A 27,064-nucleotide genomic window follows, 5' to 3' on the forward strand; every position below is an offset into this window, starting at 1 on the left:
AGGCAAAGCGTTTACCACTGCTCCTCGCGCGCTCCAGTCCCAAGAGTGCATTGCGGTCTCGCGAGATGATGACGTAGTGGTCTCGCGAGACCGCTACATCATCATCTCGTGAGATCGTAATGCATGGAGTGGTCACCGGAGTGTTGCGAGGAGCGGGAAAGGCCTGTTCTGGATCTGAGGGTCCGACGGACGGTGAGTATATAACTATTTATTTTTTTATTATTTTTAACATTAGATCTTTTTACTATTGATGCTGGATAGGCAGCATCAATAGTAAAAAGTTGGTCACACAGGGTTAATAACAGCGTTAACAGAGTGGGTTACACCGCGGCATAACGCGGTCCGTTAACGCTGCCATTAACCCTGTGTGAGTGCTGACTGGAGGGGAGTATGGAGCGGGCACTGACTGCGGGGAGTAAGGAGCGGCCATTTTGCCACCGGAGTGTGCCCGTCACTGATTGGTCGTGGCTGTTTTGCCGCGAACAATCAGCGACTTGGGATTTCCGTTACAGACAGACAGACAGACAGAAAAACAAAAGTGACTCTTAGACAATTATATAGTAGATATGAGATCTTAACATAGTAACATAGTAACATAGTTAGCAAGGCCGAAAAAAGACATTTTTCCATCCAGTTCAGCCTATATTCAGTCAGAATAAATTCCCAGAAGTACGTCCTACCTAATAACTGTAAAATACAATATTGTTACACTCCAGGTTGACAGCCAGGCCTCTCTTGAATCCCTCGACTGAGTTGACCATCACCACCACCCCAGGCAAGGAATTGCAGATTCTCACTGCCCTAACAGTAAAGAATCCTCTTCTATGTTGGTGGAAAAACATTCTCTCCTCCAGACACCAATAATGTCCTCTTGTGACCGTGACCTTCCTTGGTATAAACAGATCCTCAGATAGATATTTGTATTGTCCCCTTATATACTTACACATGGTTATTAGATCGCCCCTCAGTAATCTTGATTTATTGAAGACCTTATTTTATTTAAGACTAAAAGACGGTCTTTAAAATCAGACTGTGCAGACATTGCCCACCCCCAAAGATAGCGGTCCGGAATTTCAAAAAGGAGACAGGTCAATGAATAATCAGTAGAAAAGCTGCGGAGACACCATCCCGTGTTTCTCAACGCAAGCAATGAATAGCCAGGTCTTTCACCGGGAAGGAACAACCATGGGAAGGGCAGCATCCAATAAAGGAAAACCACCTATGCCAAAACATGGTATCCATCCACAGACAGCTGTTTCAGGGTATTTGCCCCTCATCGGTGTGGAGTAGGAAACTGGCTATTAGGAGCAGTACCTAGTGAAAAGGCTGTAAACATAAGGATGAATGACCTCGGGGAGATCAAAACATCCAACACCGCGGAGACACCATCACGTGTTTCTCAACGCAGTGATCCAGAACACTGCCCCCATCCCTTATGGGAAATATGCACATGGATGTAGAAAAGCTGCGGAGACACCATCAAATGTGGACTGGTGGTTGGACCACACAATTAGCACAAAGGTTTTAGATGCTGAAATGTGGACTGGTGGCTGGACCACATAATTAGCACAAAGGACTTATATGCTGAAGCAATGACAGGTGGCTGGACCACACAATAAGCACAAAATATTTAGATGTTGAAATGTGACCTGATGGCTGGATCACACAATTAGCACAAAGAATTTATAGGTGGAAATGTGGACTAGCGGATGGATCACATAATTAGCACAAAAGGATTTATATGCTGAAATGTGGACTGTTGGCTGGACCACATAACTAGCATGAAAGATTTATATGTTAAAATGTGGACTGGGTTTGGGACCACAGAATTTGCACAAAAGATTTATATGTTAAAATGTGGACTGGTGACTGGACCACTCATATAGCACTAAGGATTTATACGTTTGAGGGTATGTGCACACGTTGCGGATTTGCCTGCGGATCCAAAGCAGAATGGCCGCTGCATATCCGCAGCAGTTTTCCATGCGGTTTACAGTACCATGCAAACCTATGAAAAAGAAAATTCGTAGTGCATATGCTGCAGAAAATTCCGCTCGGAAACGCTGTGGTTTATTTTCCGCAGCATGTCAATTCTTTGTGCGGATTATGCAGCGTTTTACACCTGCTCCTCAATAGGAATCCACAGGTGTTAAAACACAGGTGAAATCCGCACAAAAAAAACGCTGGAAATCCACGGTAAATCCGCAGATTTTCCAAAAACTGAGCGGAAAAATCCGCACAGAAATCCGCAACGTAGGCACATAGCCTGAATGTGGACTGGTAGCAGTACCACACAATTAGCACAAAAGAGTCATACACTGAAATGTGGACTGAAGGCAACAACACACAATTAGCCCAAAGGATTTAGATGCTGAAGTGGCGACTGGTGGCAGGACCACACAATTAGCAGAAGAGGATTTATATGCTGAAATGTGGACTGGAGGTGAGAACACACAATTAACACAAAGGATTTAGATGCTGAAATGTGGACTGGTAGCTGGATCACACAATTAGTAGAAAGGATTTAGTTGCTGAAGTGGTGACTGGTCGCTGTACCACAGAATCAGCAGCACTGTGGGTTTAAATGCTGAAGTCACAACTTGTGGCTGTACTACAGAATTAGCACTCCAGATTTATATGCGTTAAGATTGATTTGACACAGGATCCTATCTATCTGAACTAGCTGAGTATTAGCCACCTAGCCATCTGACTACTTACAGCAGCAGCCTCACTACGCTGTTATATTCAGAAAATGGCACTAAAGCCACATGTCCGCTTTTTATATGGAGAGGGACATGTGTCTTCGGCAGCCAATGACACAAACCCTTGTGCACTGATTGGTTGCCGGTATCTCCACATATTAAAGGGAACCTGTCACCCCGTTTTTTTCAGTATGAGATAAAAATACCGTTAAATAGGGCCTGAGCTGTGCTTTACAATAGTGTATTTTTTGTCCCCTGATTCCCCACCTATGCTGCCGAAATACCTTACAAAAGTCGCCATTTTTGCCTGTCAATCACGCTGGTCTGGTCAAAAGGGCGTGGTGAAAAAAGTGTGCGATCTGTGTTATTCAGAGGTTTATCGGTGGGGGCGGCCATCTTCCTGAGGCCGTGCATGCGCAGATGGAGTGCTCTGCTTCCCGGGGCTTCAGGAAAATGGCCACGGGATGCCGTGCGTGCGCAGATGGAGATCGCGGCGGCCATTTTCCTGAAGCCGAGTTTGCACTTTTTTTGCCGTTGCGCAGTGCATTCGGCTGTTGCGCATGCACAAAGCACTACTCCAATGCCGGGAAGATAAGCAAGAGGTGGGGGAGAAACAGCCATTTCACCACGCCCTTTTGACCAGACCAGCGTGATTGACAGGCGAAAATGGCAACTTTTGTAAGGTATTTCGGCAGCATAGGTGGGGAATCAGGGGACAAAAAATACACTATTGTAAAGCACAGCTCAGGCCCTATTTAACAGTATTCTTATCTCATACTGAAAAAACGGGGTGACAGGTTCCCTTTAAGTTAATTAAAAAAAGGATAACAGTCTGCAGCTCCACTGACCTTTCCCCACCCCCTCCCCTCATCCAACACGTCCCCCCCCCACTCTTTATACAGCACCACTATCCTAGCCAAAGTCCTAACAAAAGCAATAGTGGAAATTCGATCATTTACCAAACTTTTACCTAATTTTTCCTAATTTGAGGAAAATACTCAGGAATCCAAACACGAATCCGAATAAGGTTTGTGAGATTGACGAACCTTCTCTGAACAAATTCGCTCATCTCTAATCACCAACTATATTCACTATAATTACTTAATGTTCGTTATGTCCTCCCAAATTTTCTAAAGAGCATTTCACTGTGGCATTTCTATAAGTTTGGTCAACCCCTTTAGTATGGATAACAGGGAACACAGAAGTAGACGACACAAAACTTTTTGTGCGGCTTAGACTAAGGTCAGAATTAATTGACTAAATTGCTCTATCCTAGTATTTTGCAGACTCTTATTTTTTATTTCCATTAGTAATATAGGGAGGTGTAAACTACATTGATAAATTCAGACTTTTCACTCTTAGTTCTTAGCAAAGAGCTGGAGAAGTTTCTCACATTACTATGTTCAAACAAATCACAGTTTCCGTAGATTATAATTATAATTTGTTAATTACTTTACACCTTCAAAACAAAATAATTATAAAGATAAATGACTACAATCATTAATATATAATAAACCTATAAGAAAAAATGCACTAAGGAATCCAAATCATAAAAACATTCAATTTATTGAAAACATTATGATGAAGTAACATAAATCATTAATACATAAATAGTTTTGAGCTCAATAAGTGTATATGATATATATAGTGATATCCAATTTCTGAAATACGGATAAATATTTGTCCTCCTCTATACTGAGATAGAAATCTCGTTAATTCTAATCATGTCTATCATTTAAGATGGCCATACACAAGCAGTAGCACTTGGTTGATTGCTGACCATGCATGCTGACCTGTCTGAGCATGGCTATCAAGGGAATGAATCCCCACCAGACATTCCTAGAAGCGCCATATCTTCTGCAATAAAGAAATGGCATTTTAAAATCCTTAGTACCAAACTCTTCTCTTCTAAAGTCTTCCACCAGGGATGGCATCATAAACAGAAAATAGTCAACCAGTGCTATTAAAATTGAAAGGTTTAGCCAACTTTTATCTAATATGTCTGGCCAACTTGAAGCATGTTTATTAAAAAAAAATACATTTACCAAATTGCGGATTTTTTCTAACTCTCTTCCTCATGGATTCAGCAAAATCGCAGCAACTGAATGACATCTAAAGGGCAATCAAAAGGTTAAAAAATTAAAAAAATACTTATACTTACCTCATCGTTCACCTGTCTGGCCCTTCCGCTACTCACTGTTACACATCTGGTCCTTGTCACATCTTCTTATCACTGGCAAGAGCGTTGAAATACCAAGGTATTCCCACACTAGCCCAAAACTGTTGGCTTTGAAGAGTCCCGGAAGGGTTCTGTGCAAGCGCAAGGGAGATCATGGTGCATTTCAGGGAGTGAAGTGGTCAGAGAGATGAGAAGGTTTTTTTCTTTTTATATCTTTCAATTATTATGGATGACCCAATGTTATGATAAGGGACAGTAAATTCCCAGAGAATAACTTTTGGGGGGCAAAATAAAATGTCCCAGAAAATGAATAATGAATTAATTTGACGTGCCGCTTAACAAACTAGCCGAGCTGCCGCCTCACCACCACCAGAGCTGCTGCCTCACCACCACCAGTGCTGCAGCACCCCAACTTCCTGTCTCTTCCCATTATCCCGAAGAATGTAAGTCTGCAAGGACAGGGTCCTCTCCCCAGTCTGTCATTGTAAATTTGTTTACTGTTAACGATATCCATATCCCTGTATGTAACCCCTTTTCTCATGTACAGCACCATCAAATTAATGGTGATATAAATAATAATAATAATAATAATTATTATTATTATATTAAGTTTGCCTGATCTGATCATCACTGGTATGGATGTCAAAACATAATGCACATTGCGCACTGATGTCAGAGGCACTCAATGATAGCAGCCGTAGTACGGAGTGAATAGGCCAAAGAGAATGCATGCAGTTGAAGTAGGGGAAAAGAAGAGGCAAAAAGATGGGCTACAGGGGTTGACGGAAAGGATGGCTAAAATTTCTGGAAATCAGTTTGTATCACTGAATGAAGTTGCACATGAACAAACTTTTCTGTACTTTTTTCTACAGTGGTCATTGCACAGAAAATATATTTCTTGAAGCTCACATACTATATTTGTCACAAGCTCTATACAGTATAATTACTTAAAGGTGTTGTCCGACTGAGAAAGTACATTTTAATTAATAGATCTTATAATAATAATTTCCACAATTGGATGTTTCTAAAAATAATGTTCCTGTTCTGAGATAATCTTATAAATGTGCCCCTGTGTAATGGATGTGTCCGACCAGGCAGGAACATGGTCAGATATACCACAGCTCCTGGGCAGGGGAGGAAGCAAAAGAGCGTATACAGACATTAATGTATGAGATCACAGCTAATTCTTTCTGTGAGGTAAAGGATGTTTTTAAACAGGCAGGGAAATGTTATTCCTTATAGAATCCAGCAGCTGTGATCCTATACTGTCTGGTGTGTATACTCTTTTGCTTCCTCCCCTTCCCAGGAGATGTGGTATGATCAGACCATGTTCCTGCATGGTCAGACGCAGCCATTCTACAGTACATAGCAGGGGCACATTTATAAGACTATCTCAGCACAGGAACATATTTTTTAAATATAAATTTGGAGCTTATCATTATTCCAAGATGAATTAATTACAGTGCATTTTGCTCATGGGACAACCTCTTTAATTTATATCTATGAGAGTCTTGTTTTTAGTCTCATGGGCTTACAGTACACACCAAAAGTTTGGACACACCTTCTCATTTTAAGATTTTTCTGTATTTTCATGACTATGAAAATTGTACATTCACACTGAAGGCATGAAAACTATGAATTAACACATGTGGAATTATATATTAACAAAAAAAGGGTGAAACAACTGAAAATATGTCTTATATTCTAGGTTCTTCAAAGTAGCCACCTTTTGCTTTGATGACTGCTTTGCACACTCTTGGTATTCTCTTGATGAGCTTCAAGAGGTAGTCACCGGAACTGGTTTTCACTTCACAGGTGTGCACTGTCAGGTTTAATAAGTGGGATTTCTTGCCTTATAAATGGGGTTGGGACCATCAGTTGTGTTGTGCGCTACAAAGAAACTGGCTCACATGAGGACCGCCCCAGGAAAGGAAGACCAAGAGTCACCTCTGCTTCTGAGGATAAGTTTATCTGAGTCACCAGCCTCAGAAATCGCAGGTTAACAGCAGCTCAGATTAGAGACCAGGTCAATGCCACACAGAGTTCTAGCAGCAGATATATCTCTACAACAACTGTTAAGAGGAGACATTGTGCAGCAGGCCTTCATGGTAAAATAGCTGCTAGGAATCCACTGCTAAGGACAGGCAACAAGCAGAAGAGATTTGTTTGGGCTAAAGAACACAAGGAATGGACATTAGACCAGTGGAAATCTGTGCTTTGGTCTGATGAGTCCAAATTTGAGATCTTTGGTTCTAACAACTGTGTCTTTGTGCGATTCAGAAAAGGTGAACGGATGGACTCTACATGCCTGGTTCCCACTGTGAAGCATGGAGGAGGAGGTGTGATGGTGTGGGGGTGGTTTGCTAGTGACACTGTTGGGGATTTATTCAAAATTGAAGGCATACTGAACCAGCATGGCTACCGCAGCATCTTGCAGTGGCATGCTATTTCATCCGGTTTGCATTTAGTTGGACCATCATTTATTTTTCAACATGTCAATGACCCCAAACACACCTCCAGGCTGTGTAAGGGCTATTTGACCAAGAAGGAGAGTGATGGGGTGCTACGCCAGATGACCTGGCCTCCACAGTCACCAGACCTGAACCCAATCGAGATGGTTTGGAGTGAGCTGGACCGCAGAGTGAAGGCAAAAGGGCCAACAAGTGCTAAGCATCTCTGGAAACTCCTTCAAGATTGTTGGAAGACCATTCCCGGTGACTACCTCTTGAAGATCATTAAGAGAATGCCAAGAGTGTGCAAAGCAGTCATCAAAGCAAAAGGTGGCTACTTTGAAGAACCTATTATGAATTATTATGAAGACATAATTTCAGTTGTTTCACACTTTTTTGTTAAGTATATAATTCCACATGTGTTAATTCATAGTTTTGATGTTTTCAGTGTGAACGTACAATTTTCATAGCCATGAAAATACAGAAAAATCTTTAAATGAGAAGGTGTGTCCAAACTTTTGGTCTGTACTGTACATTCTGATTCACACAGAAATGTTGCTGTGAGCTGGCTGGTCAAAACTCACATGAGTTGTCCTCCAGGAGAGGACAACTTGGACATTGCCTGCTTTGGAGCTGAGTATGGCTGTTAATATTTTGTAAGAGGAAAAAATGGTGATTGACAAAGGGCTTTCCAATTAGTGTACAACCTCTTTAACCATTTTAATGCAAGCAATAATCATACATAACTGAAAGCTAACTAATGGTGGAGTAAAAAAAAATGTTGCAGTGGAACTTTCAGTTGAGTGCTGTTTTTGGGACCATTTAGAATTCACTTGAATTAAATTTGCACATTTTGTTCATTTAGATAAAATCTACAAAGGTTAAAAATTCTTCTTTAGCGAAACGAATGATGTTATTCCACTATATTTTCCTTGCATATCCTTATCCTATATGAAAAGAGCACTACATCACCATCCACTATGACCCTTTTAATGACCTCTTTCTTCATTTATGGCTCTCAAGAGACTAAATGGACAATACAGAAAGAAATATCATTTAGAGTAGAGTGATCATAAAACCTTAGTGTCCTATCTTGATTAATCAGATAATCATGTCTTTTAACATAATTAAAAGGATTCTCTCCTTGAATTTCTAGAAATAACACCAGCCACAGCATCTTCTTAGAAAGACATCTTTCTTCAGCTTTATTGCCAACACATATATGTAATTTCTTAAGAATTATTACTTCCCTCTGGCAAGTTAAATTATTTTTTACAGGAAAAGATGTAATGTACAAATTATTTTCACAAATATTTCATGTTATTGTATGGTCAGCTGAGGATTTTTCAATATTAATGGTCTTCATGGCTTGAGAAGTAATAGTTGTTGGTGCATGTAGCACCGCTATAATAATTAGGTTTGACTAACCGATTGTTATGAAGACATCATGTCTCCAAATAAACTAGCCATAATTAAAGATCATCTGTAGCATGCAGTTTCACAAGTAAACCCAAACAGATATTGCTATTTAAGGAATAAAAAAAACACTATGATTATATATATAGAGGAGACCTAGAGATGCTGAAAGATAAAGATGGATCTGTAAAACCAATCTATAAGCATCTGCCAAAGTAACACAGCATGGAAGCTCAGTGGTTAGCACTGGAGCCTTGCAGCGCTGGGGTCGTGGGTAGTGATGGGCGAACCCCTTGATGTTCGGAATCAGTGGGTTCGCCCAAATTTTTTGTAAAGTTTGAGTTCGGGGCAAGACATGACATGAACTTGCGTCCGAACCCCGAACTCAGACTTTACATATATGGGATGGGGCAGGGGGGCTGTAAAAAAACCAGAAAATTAATAATAAACATTAGAATTATACCTACCTGTCCAGCGACGTGTCCTCCCATCCTGCTGGAAACCCGTGTTCGGAACCGAGTGACCCAACACTATGTGTGTTCGGTACAGTCCCGAACTTTACAGTTCAGGTTCACCCATCCCTAGTCGTGGGATCAAATCCCACCAAAGACAACATCTGAAAGGAGTTTGTATGTTGTCCCTGTGTTTGTGTGGGTTTTCTCTGGGGGTCTCTGCTTTTTCTCCCACACTCCAAAGACATACTGATAGGGAATGTAGATTGTGAGCCCCAATTGGGACAATGATGATTATGTCTTACAGCGCTGTGGAATTAATGGTGCTATATAAGCGAGTACAACTGAAAAGACCATGTAGTAGGAACAATTTTCCCAGCATTGCTAGGTTTCCTTCTCTATATATATTATTTTTTTAATGGGGCGGGGGTGTCAGCAGATCTGACCCATTCCTATATGTTTGGTCTCATCAGAACTCTTTGCTATAGCAGTTGTTATACACTGTACCCATATTTTGAGTTTCAACATAGTGGTGTGTCTGTCTGCTTCAGGGTCAGATATAAGTACTTGTTCACATTTGCATATGTTTTAAATGGAAACTGTCACATGATAAAAAAGCTACTAATCTGAGATATAGGGTTAATTTGCAGGTTAATAGCATTCTGAATCAGTCAGACACCCGAACTTTAAGCCCCGTTAAGGGGATGGCTCCAGCATGGGTTCAGTCACCACTCTGTATATGGAGAGCAGCTATTTGCCCCCTGCACTAACTGACAGATGGTCCTTATGCTGAGCCAGTTGTCAGTCAGTGATGGGACGCGATTACAGCAGCCGTGCAGTTACAGAGCGGCGAATAAAGCCCTTCCACCTCCGACCCTATGACTGAAACCCCAACGCAGCCAGGAGGCATAAAGTTCCTTTCTTCTGGTGGCAAGGCTCTCAGTGTGGGCACTGGGCAGATTCAGAACTATTAATCTGCAGATAGACCTCATATCTACATGTTAATAGTGTTTTTTCACGTGACCGGTTTCTTTTAATTGTTTTTATTTGTGCTTGTCATCACATAATGTGGTTTTGTAAGTCTTTTATAAAATGTCTACTTTTTTGTATATTTGCTCTGGTCTTTGGATGTGCCATGTTTTTATCCTGTATCTCTTTCTTATGTTGCTTTGAGGGGATATTTTCAGCAACCTAGGTAGATTTACCTAAAAGGATGAAGAGCTAAGGGTTCCTATGTGGATCACTCTAAAGATCTAAATGCTTAATTCGAAATTAGAAATTCTCAAGAAAATCTAAGCTGTAAAGAAAAAATAAGTGAGAGGTCCCCATACACATTAGATATAAATCATCTGAAAGATCTTCCCCAACTTTCCCATACACAGGAGCTCTCAGCTCGGCCGAGCTCATGGGAGTTCTTTATGAGGCAGCTGCAGACTGACTCCTCTGGCACAGACTAATTTCAGCACAGAATAAAAGGATCTGCCTATGAAATCCCTGTGGTCGGATATTTTTATCCCTCAACGTAATCTGGTGAGGGACATCTGGTTGGAGGACTTAAGCAAAAAGTTTCTACTTGCATTGCATCGCCATGGTAATCTTGTGCATGTCCTACTAGTCAGAAGAGGACCTGAGGATCCAGTCGGTAGTAGGTGGTTCGGTGGCAACTTATTACAAATTTGGCTGCTAGATTAAGGTCCTGAAAATTATTTTGTTCAACTTTACCTGGAGGCCCCATACCCATTGGACTGAGTTGAACATTCATGTAGGGGAGTCAAGGAAGATCGCTGATGGTCGAATGAGAGCTTGTCAATAAGCTATTACAAGCTTTACATTTCTTGACATAAGATTTTTCTGCATTTCCTATTTTACACTTAAACTTTCCAAAATTGAAATTACCAGTTCCTTTATGAATGCAGCTCTGGAGTTTAAAACAGGCTGTAATTTTTGGATTTTCACAATGCCTAATGCATTTACATACTTCCTTATACAGATTAATTTAATGTGAAAATTGTAAGATGTATTCAGGAGTTAGCATTAGTGTTGAGCATTCCGATACTGCAAGTATCGGGTATCGGCCGATACTTGCTGTATCGGAATTCCGATACCGAGATCCGATATTTTTGTGATATCGGGTATCGGTATCGAAACAACATTAATGTAAAAATGTGTAAAAGAGAGAATTAAAATAAAAAATATTGCTATACTCACCTCTCCGACGCAGCCTGCACCTTACCGAGGGAAGCGGCAGCGTTCTTTGTTTAAAATTCGCGCTTTTCTTTCCTTTACGTGAGTCCCGGCTTGTGATTGGTTGCGTGCCGCCCATGTGACCGGGACGCAACCAATCACAGCAAGCCGTGACGTAATTTCAGGTCCTTCAGGATTTTAAAATTACGTTCCGGCGTTGTGATTGGTTGCGTCGCAGTCACATGGGAGACGCAACCAATCACAGCAAGCCGTGACGTAATTTCAGGTCCTTAAGGATTTTAAAATTACGTCCCGGCTTTGTGATTGGTCCGCGTCCCGGCAACATGGCCGCCATTAACCAATCACAAGCCGTGACGTCACGGGAGGCTGGACACGCGCGCTTTTTAAAATGCGCGCGTGTCCAGCCTCCCGGCTTGTGATTGGTTGACCGCGGCGCAACCAATCACAAGCCGGGACGTCACGGGAGGCTGGACACGCGCCCATTTTAAAAAGCGCGCGTGTCCAGCCTCCCGTGACGTCACGGCTTGTGATTGGTTAATGGCGGCCATGTTGCCGGGACGCGGACCAATCACAGCAAGCCGTGACGTAATTTCGTCACGGCTTGCTGTGATTGGTCCACGTCCCGGCAACATGGCGCCGTGACCAATCATAAGCCGGGACGTCACTGGAGGCTGGACACGCGCGCTTTTTAAAATGGGCGCGTGTCCAGCCTCCCGTGACGTCCCGGCTTGTGATTGGTTAATGGCGGCCATGTTGCCGGGACGTGGACCAATCACAGCAAGCCGTGACGTAATTTCGTCACGGCTTGCTGTGATTGGTCCGCGTCCCGGCAACATGGCCGCCCTGACCAATCACAAGCCGGGACTTCACGTAACCAAGTAAAAGCGCGAATTTTAAACAAACAACGCTGCCGGTTCCCTCGCTGAGGTCCAGGCTGCGTCGGAGAGGTGAGTATAGCGATATTTTTTATTTTAATTCTTTCTTTTACACATTTATATGGATCCCAGGGCCTGAAGGAGAGTTTCCTCTCCTTCAGACCCTGGGAACCATCAGGAATACCGTCCGATACTTGAGTCCCATTGACTTGTATTGGTATCGGGTATCGGTATCGGATTGGATCCGATACTTTGCCGGTATCGGCCGATACTTTCCGATACCGATACTTTCAAGTATCGGACGGTATCGCTCAACACTAGTTAGCATACATTTCAAATCCAATTTTAATTCACTTTACATTATTAAAAAAAAAAATAATAATTTCGTAATGTTACCTAAAAGTAACTTTTCCATGCAAAAAACTTCATAATCATATAAAAAATCTGAAATCTGCTGCTGCACAGGTTATCACATCCTAAAAAAATTCTTATTTTACCATCCTCATTATTCCTACAATTATAACAGGTTACTCAGATTGAAATCGACCCCCATCTCATTATTCTAAGGTCAGATTTAGAGGTTCATGTTTCCAAAGGCCTATACTTTCCATAAAAAGAAGAGAGAGCGCTATGTCATTAAAATGTTCAGAATTCATACTGCGTTTAACATGAATCATTATTAATGTATATCCCTGTGTGTGCTCTTTCACTTCCTTGCTAATTCTTCTTACATTTTTTGACATAATTCTTTACGCATCTACTGTTACAGTAAAATCCCCTTTGTCTTGCTTTTGATGGTGCCAAGAAGAACCGAACTGTTAAGAGAAAAATGGAGAAGTAAAAGCGCTAAAATTATTAGAAAAAATTATTATGCCATCAAAAGTGTAAATTCAGATTGAAACGGCTTCATTGGTCTATTGGACTTGCACATTGTATGACAGTAAATTTAATAATTATGTCATGCAGGACTATTAAAACTTTATTTTAGTTTGCTTTTTCATTATCCTAATTTTAGCTCTGTTTCAAATAAAATTCTTCACAAACCCAGAGATTTCATTGGTTTCCTTTCAAGATGGGTAAGGTATTTACTGGAACTTTATACAGGTAAGCAAAGTTTTCAGACCCTTTACATTTTTCACTCTTTGTTTCATTGCAACCATTTGGTAAATTCAAAAGAGTTAATTTTTTACTCATTAATGTACACTCTGCACCCCATCTTGACTGAAAAAAACAGAAATGTAGTAATTTTTGCAAATTTATTTAAAAAGAAAATCTGAAATATCACATGGTCATAAGTATTCAGACCCTTTGCTCAGTATTGAGTAGACACACCCTTTTGAGCTAGTACAGCCAAGAGTCTTCTTGGGAATGATGCAACAAGTTTTTCACACCTGCATTTGGGGATCTTCTGCTATTCTTCCTTGCAGATCCTCTCCAGTTCTGTCAGGTTGGATGGAGAACATTGGTGGACAGCCATTTTAAGGTCTCTCCAGAGATGCTCAATTGGGTTTAGGTCAGGGCTCTGGTTGGGACAGTCAAGAATGGTCACAAACTTGTTCTGAAGCCACTCTTTTGTTATTTTAGCTGTGTGCTTAGGGTCATTGTCTTGTTGGAAGGTGAACCTTTGGCCAAGTATGAGGTCCAGAGCACTCTGTAAGATGATTTCATCCAGGATCTCTCTGTACTTGGCCGCATTCATGTTTCCTTCAATTACAACCAGTCATCCTGTCCCTGCAGCTGAGAAAAACCCCCATAGCATGATATTGCCACCACCATGTTTCACTGTTGGGAATGTATTGGGCAGGTAATGAGCAGTGCCTGGTTTTCTCCACACATACCTCTTAGAATTATCTCCAAAAAGGTCTATATTTGTCTCATCAGACCAGAGAATCTTATTTCTCATAGTCTGGTAGTCCTTCATGTGCTTTTTTAGCAAACTCTATGTGGGCTTTCATATGTCTTGCACTGAGGAGAAAAAAAATTTCAAAAAACTGACCGTCACATCCAAACATAGATCAAGTGTGAACAGGTGCTGAACCTAGAGTCACCAACTCGTACACAGTCATATAAATAAGGCAGCACACTGTAGCGCTAAAACATGCAAACATAAAACATGAAAGTTGAACTGCATTACTGAACTAGAAATATGAAAAAATTAGAGCATTTAGTGCATAAATTGGCCAATTTATGTGTACCTGGTAGCCACATTAGGGCATCTCTCGTATACCAGGTCCTACACTTTCCTTTCCTCACTGAGAATAAACGTCCTCATCTAAATGGGTACCTGTGAAACCTCTTCTTAGACTAAATTTTTCTCTCTCTGTGGAGGGGTAATGGACCTGCTGTCATTAAAACACCTGTGGCTAAGAGGCGGAGTGCTCAGTCAGAAGGCTAGTGAATACAAATTTTAAAAAACTGACCGTCACATCCAAACATAGATCAAGTGTGAACAGGTGCTGAACCTAGAGTCACCAACTCATACACAGTCAAATAAATAAGGCAGCACACTAAAACATGCAAACATGAAACATGAAAGTTGAACTGCATTTCTGCACTAGAAATATGAAAAAAATGAGAGCGTTTAGCGCATAAATTGGCCAATTTATGTGTACCTGGTAGCCACATTAGGGCATCTCTCCTATACCAGGTCCTACACTTTCCTTTCCTCACTGAGAATAAACGTCCTCATCTGAATGGGTACCTGTGAAACCTCTTCTTAGACTAAATTTTTCTCTCTCTGTGGAGGGGTAATGGACCTGCTGTCATTAAAACACCTGTGGCTAAGAGGCGGAGTGCTCGGTCAGAAGGCTAGTGAATACAAATTTCAAAAAACTGACCATCACATGCAAACATAGATCAAGTGTGAACAGGTGCTGAACCTAGAGTCACCAATTCGTACACAGTCAAATAAATAAGGCAGCATACTAAAACATGCAAACATGAAACATGAAAGTTGAACTGCATTTCTGCACTAGAAATATGAAAAAAAGAGAGCATTTAGCGCATAAATTGGCCAATTTATGTGTACCTGGTAGCCACATTAGGGCATCTCTCGTATACCAGGTCCTACAGTTTCCTTTCCTCGCTGAGAATAAACGTCCTCATCTGAATGGGTACCTGTGAAACCTCTTCTTAGACTAAATTTCTCTCTCTCTGTGGAGGGGTAATGGACCTGCTGCGATAAAAACATCTGTGGCTAAGAGGCGGAGTGCTCGGTCAGAAGGCAAGTGAATACAAATTTTAAAAAACTGACCGTCACATCCAAACATAGATCAAGTGTGAACAGATGCTGAACCTAGAGTCACCAACTCATACACAGTCAAATAAATAAGGCAGCACACTGTAGCGCTAAAATATTGAAACATGAAACATGAAAGTTGAACTGCATTACTGCACTAGAAATATGAAAAAATGGGAGCGTTTAATGTGAAAAAAATAAACTTTTTTTGAATTTACCAAATGGCTACAATAAAACAAAAAGTGAAAAATTTAAAGGGGTCAGAATACTTTCCGTACCCACTGTATGTCTCTGGTATATTGACGTCTTTTCTGTTGGATTTTATACAAATCCCACACCCCAAACGTTTGAGTACTAGGGGAATATACAGTATTTCTGCTCTTTATATACAGTCCACAAAGGAGTTTGTATTGCACCTCTCATTGCCTTGATGCTACACGCTAGGAAGTCATACATCACTTGTGCACCATTATATAGGCCCTAACATTTGTCTACATTGTTGAGCTGTATTTACACTTTTTGATTTTGATGTGTTTATTGACAGAATTATTTTAAGTTTAAATTGACTGCAAAATATTTTAGTATTTATCATAGTGGTTCATGCAATATGAGAAATCTGACAAATTTTAAAACTGTCTAACCTAAGTTTATGCCACCTATTGGTTTACATTGTGGCAGAAATTGGTATCAAGGTTTTTGCTGACTTTTTGAAAGATAATAATGATAGCTAGGTCACACTCGTTTTCTGACAAAATGTGATCGTTTTTCGCAAGGTCACTACCCCTTGTCAGCCAAACCACAGAAATTATCTAAAATATATATTAAATATAGCACATGTCATGAAAGTCAGTTTTCTGCTACAAATTATACCAGAATTCTTGCACATTTAGTTTGAAAAATCTCCACCATAACTTCTAGAGACTAATGTACAAAAGAGGCAGTCAGCTCACCCTGGAAACAAGGACCACACGGTCCAAGGTGGAATCAAAATAATAGGAAGAGAAACAATGTCAGCATCGAAAATGGAATAAAATCAGTATTTTTTATTTACATCTTCTTAAAAAAGCAATAAGAAATGTCAAACATGAAGGATAAAAAAAGAACCGTCAGATTACATGTTGAGGCCATTGTAGCCACAATGGGTCAAATTGCATAATTGGAAGGTCCTCTTTTTTGTTCTTCATGCTTGATATGGCTTACTGCTATTTTAAGAATATTTAAATAAACATTATTGACTTTATTAATTCTACAGAACAATTTTTTCAGTACACAATTGAGGATGCCATGATTTTGGTGAGCTCCTTGCTGCAAGTTCCTTTCCTATTCAATCTTACAGACATAATTTCACTTATTTCACTGTCCTTTATAATAATTACTCTATATTAAAACAATCTTATGCTATGTATTAGAGATGAGCAATTTTTTTGTAATTCGAATTGGATTACTGCAAAATTTTCCTCCCAAAACTAATTTTTTTAAAAATAAATTTGTTGGCTCTGCTGATGACAAGAACTTACACTCTATAAGAGAGATAAGACACAACTGAACATAGAAGCATAGACTCTACAGGAGAGCGTGAGAGAGCAAGGACCCACTGAATATAAGATCTTGCACTCTACAGGAGAAAGCTAGAACCCCACTGACCATAAGAGCTAACATTCTATAGGAGAGACAGAAAAACAGAGAGAGAAAGGACCATGCTGACCATAATATCTGGAGATATAAAATGACTATGCAAACTGTTTTCCGCTGGGAATTGCCCTTTTGTGATGGCTGAGGCATGATGATCAATAAGTTGTCATAGCTGGAGGGCATTGTGGGAAGCTATGTAGTAATGCAAAATTATATTTGCATGATCTGTTATGCTTTAGCAGTCTAGGAAATGGTGTAGTTTTTCTATTGAAACTCAAAGTGTTCAAATTTGCTTGAAACCATGAATTGTAGGAAATTCGACTTGAACTTGATCTTCTGCAAATTGATTTCCTCACCTCTGCTATGTGTAGGCTTAGAGTGACTTATGGAGTGACTTACGAAACCCATTGTAAAAAAACGAGTACAACACTTAAGGCTTATTCAAGTGTACTCTTCTTCATGGACAAGAAAATGGTCCCAGTTTCATTAGTAATTTTGGTCAGATTTTGATTAGATTTTCATCATAGAGTCATCAGAATTTCATCCAAGTTTGGACCAAGTTTCATCTGCTTTTCTCACTCAGATGGCAGTTGGGTGCTATCTAATTTTTTCACAGACTCATAAACTTGCATTATCGATTTTGATCCAACACTCAAAGAAATATTGGACATGTATTTGCATTTTGAGCAGACAACTTGGCTCCCAAAGAAAATTGGACACATGAACAGCTCCATAATCTATACTTAATAGAACTTGGACAGAACTCGTAGCCAAAAAAGAAACGTTTGAATGAACCTTAATATACATTTTTTATTTTATGTTTGTATTGGAAATTGCAAGAAACTAAGATTTCCTATTAATTGAAAATACTTATGCCACTGTAAACTATCCCAACAGATGCTAAAACAGGACTATATACGGTGCATTCATCCAATCATTAAAACAATAGCTTAGAGCTATCTCTCCTTACTCTTCCCATACACATTCACGCTTGGTTTAGCAGAGCATGCATTTAATCTTATGAAAAAAAAGATAAAGCTGCTGCCAAACAACACAGTGGGTAGTTTTTTGGGCAGGAAAAAAAGCTTTGGGTATTTAAAACTCTGACTGGTCTTCCAGTCCTGCCCAAATCAGTGAGTTTGGCCATCATCAATGCAATGAGCTTTGCCATAAATACAGCAAATATTCTTTGCTTTACTTAAAGGAGTATTCTGGTAAGAAGAATTTAGCACTCATCCACTAAATGACTGATAACTTCAGGCAATTGGTGGGAGTCTCAATGTTCTACCATCCCTCGATTTAGAACAAAGGTCAATACTCATCAATTTAAATGGAACAATGGTCAAGCACACACACAGCCCCTCGATTCGTTCTCATGGGACTGTCAAAGACATCCTGTGGATAGGCGACGCCTTTTTTTCTGAAATATCCCTTTAATGTATCTAAGGTCAGATAAACAGAAGTTTTCCAACTGACTTTAATATAAGATAAGCAGGTAAAAATATTCCCCAGGAAAGCATAATTTTGACAAACACTCCTGAGCTGTAGAGATAGCTCCTTAACTCTGCAGCATTTAATTCCAAGTGACAGAAGAAGTACCGATTCAATTAATTCTGCAGAAGAACATATTTTCAAGCTGAGCTGTTACAGATCCATGTGGAGTAGAAGTTTAAATTCCTAAACAATGACAAATTATTCTGCACAGAATTATTGATCATCACGTTAGGCTCGAAAGATGTGTTGGTTTTCTGTTTACTCCAGCAGCATGGTGCTACTTGTCAGAAAGGCTAAAAAAAAGCTAAGATAACATTATCCAAAACAGGTACATGACGGTGTCTGTGCTCAGTTAGATCCTTGGGTAATGTAGGTACTGCACAGGGCACGATATATTGCACACTTTGATAGGAGGTGTAATAGGGCATCCATAGAACTGCATTATGGACTTTTTTGTGCAAATCTGATGTAAAGGGCTCACTAGGTGACATGGATCCTCTAAGCATAAGGTCCGGATAGATACATGGACCATGAGCGTCAGTGCAGCAGAAGGTTGAAGCACTCAGGAAATGCAGACAGGTAGCAAAGGTAATAAAGGTGATAAAGAACTGTGCATAGACAAATAAAAAGTCATAATACCAAGACCCTATATAATCCTAGAAACCTCATTGCATTGGAGCACAAGAAAGTTTATCAGATCTGGGTGTGGGGCAGGTGAATAACATCAGAAAACAAAATGGTGGCAGTCTTTATCATTTAGGACTAGTTAGTACACTTCTTCCTTAGAAGCATTATTTTTAGGGCAGAATGGTTTCATACAGTGGTGCATTGTTTGATGGCACATACAGTGCAAAACTTCATGTACTGTACCATGATACAGCCTCTATATTTTGTGCATGAGGCCTTCATCCAAGTAGGTGACAATACCAAGGATCACAGTGAAACTAACCAAATTCTTCTCAGCCTGGCCGGTCATTAAATGTCCAGTGGTAATCAGTGAAAATTATTAAAAAATCTAAAGGGGTTGTCTGGACAAGAAACAGACTTCCCTAGGGACTTAAATCCATAGCAAATAACAAGCTACCGTATATACAGTACAGACCAAAAGTTTAGACACACCTTCTCATTTAAAGATTTTTCTGTACTTTCATGACTATGAAAATTGTACATTCACACTGAAGGCATCAAAACTATGAATTAACACATGTGGAATTATATACTTAACAAAAAAGTGTGAAACAACTGAAATTATGTCTTATATTCTAGGTTCTTCAAAGGAGCCACCATTTGCTTTGATGACTGCTTTGCAATGTTAAATATGGATAGCAAATAGGAAAAAAGACCAGCACATCCAAGCTAGTGTGAACAGGTGCCAACCAAAACTGCCATAGAAAATGAGAAAAAGGTGCTATATATATATATATATATATATATATATATATATATATATACAGTGGGGCAAAAAAGTATTTAGTCAGTCAGCAATAGTGCAAATTCCACCACTTAAAAAGATGAGAGGCGTCTGTAATTTACATCATAGGTAGACCTCAACTATGGGAGACAAACTGAGACAAAAAAATCCAGAAAATCACATTGTCTGTTTTTTTATCATTTTATTTGCATATTATGGTGGGAAATAAGTATTTGGTCAGAAACAAACAATCAAGATTTCTGGCTCTCACAGACCTGTAACTTCTTCTTTAAGAGTCTCCTCTTTTCTCCACTCATTACCTGTAGTAATGGCACCTGTTTAAACTTGTTATCAGTATAAAAAGACACCTGTGCACACCCTCAAACAGTCTGACTCCAAACTCCACTATGGTGAAGACCAAAGAGGTGTCAAAGGACACCAGAAACAAAATTGTAGCCCTGCACCAGGCTGGGAAGACTGAATCTGCAATAGCCAACCAGCTTGGAGTGAAGAAATCAACAGTGGGAGCAATAATTAGAAAATGGAAGACATTCAAGACCACTGATAATCTCCCTCGATCTGGGGCTCCACGCAAAATCCCACCCCGTGGGGTCAGAATGATCTCAAGAACGGTGAGCAAAAATCCCAGAACCACGCGGGGGGACCTAGTGAATGAACTGCAGAGAGCTGGGACCAATGTAACAAGGCCTACCATAAGTAACACACTACGCCACCATGGACTCAGATCCTGCAGTGCCAGACGTGTCCCACTGCTTAAGCCAGTACATGTCCGGGCCCGTCTGAAGTTTGCTAGAGAGCATTTGGATGATCCAGAGGAGTTTTGGGAGAATGTCCTATGGTCTGATCAAACCAAACTGGAACTGTTTGGTAGAAACACAACTTGTCGTGTTTGGAGGAAAAAGAATACTGAGTTGCATCCATCAAACACCATACCTACTGTAAAGCATGGTGGTGGAAACATCATGCTTTGGGGCTGTTTCTCTGCAAAGGGGCCAGGACGACTGATCCGGGTACATGAAAGAATGAATGGGGCCATGTATCGTGAGATTTTGAGTGCAAACCTCCTTCCATCAGCAAGGGCATTGAAGATGAAACGTGGCTGGGTCTTTCAACATGACAATGATCCAAAGCACACCGCCAGGGCAACGAAGGAGTGGCTTCGTAAGAAGCATTTCAAGGTCCTGGAGTGGCCTAGCCAGTCTCCAGATCTCAACCCTATAGAAAACCTTTGGAGGGAGTTGAAAGTCCGTGTTGCCAAGCGAAAAGCCAAAAACATCACTGCTCTAGAGGAGATCTGCATGGAGGAATGGGCCAACATACCAACAACAGTGTGTGGCAACCTTGTGAAGACTTACAGAAAACGTTTGACCTCTGTCATTGCCAACAAAGGATATATTACAAAGTATTGAGATGAAATTTTGTTTCTGACCAAATACTTATTTTCCACCATAATATGCAAATAAAATGATAAAAAAAACAGACAATGTGATTTTTTGGATTTTTTTGTCTCAGTTTGTCTACCATAGTTGAGGTCTACCTATGATGTAAATTACAGACGCCTCTCATCTTTTTAAGTGGTGGAACTTGCACTATTGCTGACTGACTAAATACTTTTTTGCCCCACTGTATATATATATATATATATGAAATATTTATTTGCAAAATTGCTATGAAAAAGAAATAAAAAAGAAGGTACTTTGCACATGTATTGGCCAATATATGTGAGCGCAACTTCCACGTCAAGGTGTCGTTCAAAAGTTAGGTCCCTGTCCTGATATACCACTTCTCCTGGGCAAAAAGCCTACAATTTATGGGGCAGGAATGGATTTTCTAACTACTTAAAATCACCTGTGGATGATGAGAGTAGGAGTGCACATGTCCAATAAGTCTTTGATGCAAACAGAAAAAGACCAGCACATCCAAGCTAGTGTGAACAGATGACACCCAAAAAAAGCATATAACTTGAAAAACGATGAAGGTTGCACCATGATTTACCAAATATTATCACTCTAGAACATTGAAACTGCATTACTACTTTTTTCCCATTTTCTAGAGTAATCATTCTTGGTAAATCATGGTGCAACCTTTATCATTTTTCAAAAATAGGCATCACACACATGGTACTCTGATGCCATCCATTTGCTCTCCATATTTTTTAAGGACCTACAGACTTGTATTAGTACTTTTCATTCGTGCTGCTGTAGAAAAGTATATGTCCCTGTAAGTTTGGCACTAACTCGCGTGTGTGAAAAACCACAGACATGTGAGCAGCCCCATAGATTATAGTAGGTACTTGTTCTATTCCAGAAAAATATGGAATATATGGATAGAACACGTACATGCAACATTGATATCTCAATGAGGCATTAGTATAAATTATTAGAATGACTTAAAACAGCTGCTTCCTATTCCTTCTAGTCAGTGGTGCTGCAATGGGGAACATTCACAGTCTCCATGCGGCTAGTACACCCATTCAGATTTGACTGATGTCCCATCTGTCATGATAATCTGTGTCAAGTGAGATGTCAGTCAAAGCTAAGTGGGCAGAACTAGATCCAAAAATCAATAGCAACACTAAAATATACAACTTGTCCTGCAAAAAATCTCCCCGAGAATCTGCCTCCAAGGCTTATTAAAAATGAACAAAAAAGTTACTAGTTTGAGACATGTAATGACTGACCAGTAGCTTAGCTACCGAGGGGGGCAGAGGGGGCCATTGCCCCGGGCCCGGAGCTCAGAGGGGGGCCACCCGGAGCTACGCTACTGCAGCTGTATCGGCGTGCGCAGTGCGCCGATACAGTTGCCTTCTGCGGCAGAGCAGGGAGAATCGATCTCCCTGCTCTGCTGCCTGCTATGGGGCCCCTGATCAGGCCGGGGGGTGCTGCCAGTAGTGGGTCCCCTGCCCATCACCGCAATGATGAGGGGAGGAGCTCTAAGCTCTTCTCCCATCATCCCCCAGTCAGCGTCTGGCGTCACCGATGCCGACGCTGACAGTGGGCACGATGACATCACCACCCGGCGCCCGCTGTCAGAAGATAAGCGGGAGGTCAGAGCACCACTGGAACAAGGAGGAAGAGAGGTGAGCATTTATTTATTGTTTTTTATGGGGCTGCCTTATACTTCAGGATCTGCCTATAAGGGTGCTGCCTTAAACTTCAGGATCTGCCTATAGGGGGCTGCCTTATACTTCAGGATCTGCCTATGGGGGGCTACATTACACTTCAGGATCTGCTTATAGGGGGGCTGCCTTATACTTCAGGATCTGCCTATAGGAGGGCTGCTGTTGTGAAATTGGATTTTGGGCTCCCCCGGTGGCCACTGGTGGAATTGAACTGGTGTGCATCATCCTCTCTGTTCACCTGTTTCCATCAGGATGTGGGAGTCGCTATTTAGCCTTGCTCCTCTGTCACTTCCATGCCGGTCAACATTGTAATCAGAAGCCTTTCTGTGCATGTTCCTGCTGCTAGACAACTCCCAGCTAAGTTGGACTTTAGTCCTTGTTTGTTTTTGCATTTTGTTCCAGTTCACAGCTGTAGTTTCGTTTCTGTGTCTGGAAAGCTCTTGTGATCTGAAATTGCCACTCTGATGTTATGAGTTAATACTAGAGTCTTAAAGTAATTTCAGGATGGTGTTTTGATAGGGTTTTCAGCTGACCATGAAAGTGTCCTTTCTGTCTTCCTGCTATCTAGTAAGCGCACCTCAATTTTGCTAAACCTATTTTCATACTACGTTTGTCATTTCATCTAAAATCACCGCCAATATTTGTGGGGGCCTCTGTCTGCCTTTCGGGGAAATTTCTCTAGAGGTGAGCCAGGACTATATTTTCCTCTGCCAGGATTAGTTAGTCCTCCGGCCGGCGCTGGGCGTCTAGGGATAAAACGCAGGCTACGCTACCCGGCTACTGTTAGTTGTGCGGCAGGTTTAGTTCATGGTCAGTTTAGTTTCCATCCTTCCAAGAGCTAGTTCTTATGTTTGCTGGGCTATGTTCTCTTGCCATTGAGAACCATAACAGTTTGACCGGCCGAAAAGGGTTAAATTAATTGACAGAGAAAGGAGAGAAAAGAGAAGTCTGCTGAAGTTTTTTTTTTTTTTTTTTCCTTCAGTTCTGAGTGTGCTTGTAATTGAATCTCTTGCAAGTCTGCCTATATTGCAGCCTTTCTCTCTCTCTCTCCTTCTAATCCTGGAATGGCTCTGTGTTCACCTGTTTAAAATGGATATTCAGAGTTTAGCTGCAGGTTTGAATAATCTCACCACGAAAGTTCAAAATTTACAAGATTTTGTTGTTCATGTTCCTATATCTGAACCTAGAATTCCTTTGCCTGAATTTTTCTCGGGGAATAGATCTTGCTTTCAAAATTTCAAAAATAATTGCAAGTTGTTTTTGTCCCTGAAATCTCGCTCTGCTGGAGATCCTGCTCAGCAGGTCAGGATTGTGATTTCCTTGCTCCGGGGCGACCCTCAGGATTGGGCTTTTGCATTGGCTCCAGGAGATCATGCGTTGCTCAATGTGGATGCGTTTTTTCTGGCCTTGGGGTTGCTTTATGAGGAACCTCAGTTAGAACTTCAGGCGGAAAAGGCCTTGATGTCCCTATCTCAGGGGCAAGACGAAGCTGAAATATACTGCCAGAAATTCCGTAAATGGGCTGTGCTTACTCAGTGGAATGAGTGCGCCCTGGCGGCGAATTTCAGAGAGGGTCTCTCTGATGCCATTAAGGATGTTATGGTGGGGTTCCCTGTGCCTGCGGGTCTGAATGAGTCCATGACAATGGCTATCCAGATCGATAGGCGTCTGCGGGAGCGCAAACCTGTGCACCATTTGGCGGTGTCTACTGAGAAGACGCCAGAGAATATGCAATGTGATAGAATTCTGTCCAGAAGTGAACGGCAGAATTTTAGACGAAAAAATGGGTTGTGCTTCTATTGCGGTGATTCAACTCATGTTATATCAGCATGCTCTAAGCGTACTAAGAAGCTTGATAAGTCTGTTTCAATTGGCACTTTACAGTCAAAGTTTATTCTATCTGTGACCCTGATTTGTTCTTTATCATCTGTTACCGTGGATGCCTATGTCGACTCTGGCGCCGCTTTGAGTCTTATGGATTGGTCCTTTACCAAACGCTGTGGGTATGATTTGGAGCCTCTTGAAACTCCTATACCCCTGAAGGGGATTGACTCCACCCCATTGGCTAGCAATAAACCACAATACTGGACACAAGTAACTATGCGGATTAATCCAGATCACCAGGAGATTATTCGCTTTCTTGTGCTGTATAACCTACATGATGTGTTGGTGCTTGGATTGCCATGGCTGCAATCTCATAACCCAGTCCTTGACTGGAAAGCTATGTCTGTGTTAAGCTGGGGATGTAAGGGGACGCATGGGGACGTACCTGTGGTTTCCATTTCATCATCTATTCCCTCTGAGATTCCTGAATTCTTGACTGAATATCGTGACGTTTTTGAAGAACCTAAGCTTGGTTCATTACCTCCGCACCGGGAGTGTGCTTGTGCCATAGATTTGATTCCGGGTAGTAAATACCCTAAGGGTCGTTTATTTAATCTGTCTGTGCCTGAACATGCGGCTATGCGAGAATATATAAAGGAGTCCTTGGAAAAGGGACATATTCGTCCTTCGTCATCTCCCTTAGGAGCCGGTTTTTTCTTTGTGGCTAAGAAAGATGGCTCTTTGAGGCCGTGCATTGATTATCGGCTTTTGAATAAAATCACGGTTAAATATCAATATCTGTTGCCACTGCTGACTGATTTGTTTGCTCGCATAAAGGGGGCCAAGTGGTTCTCTAAGATAGATCTCCGTGGGGCGTATAATTTGGTGCGAATTAAGCAGGGGGATGAGTGGAAAACCGCATTTAATACGCCCGAGGGCCACTTTGAGTATTTGGTGATGCCTTTTGGTCTTTCAAATGCCCCTTCAGTCTTTCAGTCCTTTATGCATGACATTTTCCGTGATTATTTGGATAAATTTATGATTGTGTATCTGGATGATATTTTGATTTTTTCGGATGACTGGGACTCTCATGTCCAGCAGGTCAGGAGGGTTTTTCAGGTTTTGCGGTCTAATTCCTTGTGTGTGAAGGGTTCTAAGTGCGTTTTTGGGGTTCAAAAGATTTCCTTTTTGGGATATATTTTTCCCCCTCTTCCATCGAGATGGATCCTGTCAAGGTTCAGGCTATTTGTGATTGGACGCAACCCTCTTCTCTTAAGAGTCTTCAGAAATTTTTGGGCTTTGCTAACTTTTATCGTCGATTTATTGCTGGTTTTTCTGATGTTGTTAAACCATTGACTGATTTGACTAAGAAGGGTGCTGATGTTGCTGATTGGTCCCCTGCTGCTGTGGAGGCCTTTCGGGAGCTTAAGCGCCGCTTTTCTTCCGCCCCTGTGTTGCGTCAGCCTGATGTTGCTCTTCCTTTTCAGGTTGAGGTCGACGCTTCTGAAATCGGAGCTGGGGCGGTTTTGTCGCAGAGAAGTTCCGATTGCTCCGTGATGAGACCTTGTGCTTTTTTCTCGCGTAAATTTTCGCCCGCCGAGCGGAATTATGATGTTGGGAATCGGGAGCTTTTGGCCATGAAGTGGGCTTTTGAGGAGTGGCGTCATTGGCTTGAGGGAGCTAGACATCAGGTGGTGGTATTGACTGACCACAAAAATCTAATTTATCTTGAGTCCGCCAGACGCCTGAATCCTAGACAGGCGCGCTGGTCGTTGTTTTTCTCTCGGTTTGATTTTGTGGTGTCCTACCTGCCGGGTTCTAAGAATGTTAAGGCGGATGCCCTTTCTAGGAGTTTTGAGCCTGACTCCCCTGGTAATTCTGAACCTACAGGTATCCTTAAGGATGGAGTGATATTGTCTGCCGTTTCTCCAGACCTGCGGCGGGCCTTGCAGGAGTTTCAGGCGGATAGACCTGATCGTTGCCCACCTGGTAGACTGTTTGTTCCTGATGATTGGACCAGTAGAGTCATTTCTGAGGTTCATTC

Source organism: Ranitomeya variabilis, chromosome 2 (assembly GCF_051348905.1).
Source record: "Ranitomeya variabilis isolate aRanVar5 chromosome 2, aRanVar5.hap1, whole genome shotgun sequence".
In the NCBI taxonomy this organism is placed as follows: domain Eukaryota; kingdom Metazoa; phylum Chordata; class Amphibia; order Anura; family Dendrobatidae; genus Ranitomeya; species Ranitomeya variabilis.